This window comes from Opisthorchis viverrini (assembly GCF_000715545.1).
Source record: "Opisthorchis viverrini unplaced genomic scaffold opera_v5_88, whole genome shotgun sequence".
Lineage (NCBI taxonomy): Eukaryota > Metazoa > Platyhelminthes > Trematoda > Opisthorchiida > Opisthorchiidae > Opisthorchis > Opisthorchis viverrini.
The window spans coordinates 610,877-612,025 of record NW_008751745.1 but is presented as its reverse complement, the minus strand read 5'-3'; the positions used below and the strand labels follow the sequence as shown (position 1 = coordinate 612,025).

The window sequence follows — 1,149 nt, the reverse complement described above, 5'->3', positions numbered from 1 at the left end:
TTACTTGGGTCGTCGATAACTTCCGGGGATACTCTACATAGCTAAACTTGAACAGAAGATACCACACGAGATAACTGATCACTGAGAGGCATTTTTATGCATCATTGAAAGCCAAGGTAATTGTGGGAACTCGAGGGCTAGTAAGCCCGTGTCTATTGCTCACTTTTTTACCGTTATTCGTTAGAATGTTCCAGTGAGTATTTGCATATACCGTGCTATGTTATTGACCACATACAGTCATGTAATGTCGAGAATCGCCGAATGATGTGGCGGTTCGTTCTATCACCTTTATTGATGAAGTTATCTATTTAAATTGACAGCTAATCAATAAGTCTGATTCATTGTGGTGTTCTTCGTTAACGAGAACATCGGCCATTTGGAAAAAGGTATAAAGTCTTTCCGAAGTTCATCTAACTTCACTTCTGGAAACTGCTGTTTTGTGGGGTTGTTACTACATCAGAGTTTGCTTCAAGAATGGGGAGTGCTGCTGCAGAAAAGACGTGACTTTTAAGGGAGTTCGGGCATAGACAGTAGTAATTAAAAGAAACAGAAATCTACTTCATCCACATATTCGGTACTGTGCTTTCGCTTCACGTTAAAATTAGTATGAAATGTTCCCATGCATACAATTTGAAAACAAGGTGATGTCGATCCTTTAGCTTGTTATATGTGTAAACTTATCAACGGGTGAGAAGGAATCGATCAGGGTGTCTGCTGAAATTCTAGTGCGTTTAAAAAGCTAGCTAGTTACAAAGAATTGCTTGTGAATACTTGGGGCCATTCAGTTAACCTTGCGAGATGGACCTTTCATGGGTAACCTCTGCTATTCCTCCGTCGCAAAATTCAAGTTATCTTTCGCAAAAACGACAGGGACGTGGCAACGTCCCATCAAATATGGAGATCGACCTGGCAGTCTCTCTCTTCTTCATCCACAGTGCTAGAGAGGTTCACTGAACAAAAATACGTTTTTGAGAATACAGATTTAGTTGCTTCTGCTAGGGTACGTAAAACACTTAACCTGCTGGATATTCTTATTGATTTCAGTTGACTGTGTCTATTAATTTGAGACAGTTTCGTTAGAAATATTGATTAACAATCCAGCACTCCAAAGGGAATCTCCTGAGCTGCTTTTTGCATAATACAATGCCT

General features: G+C 39.9%; 1 protein-coding gene across 1 annotated transcript in view; it reads left to right on the top strand.

The window, feature by feature from the left end:
- T265_13658 (hypothetical protein) overlaps positions 1-1,149 on the top strand; it is a gene marked incomplete at both ends in the record, with an annotated part of 15,443 nt that overhangs the window by 13,406 nt on the left and 888 nt on the right. The window lies entirely within an intron of this gene.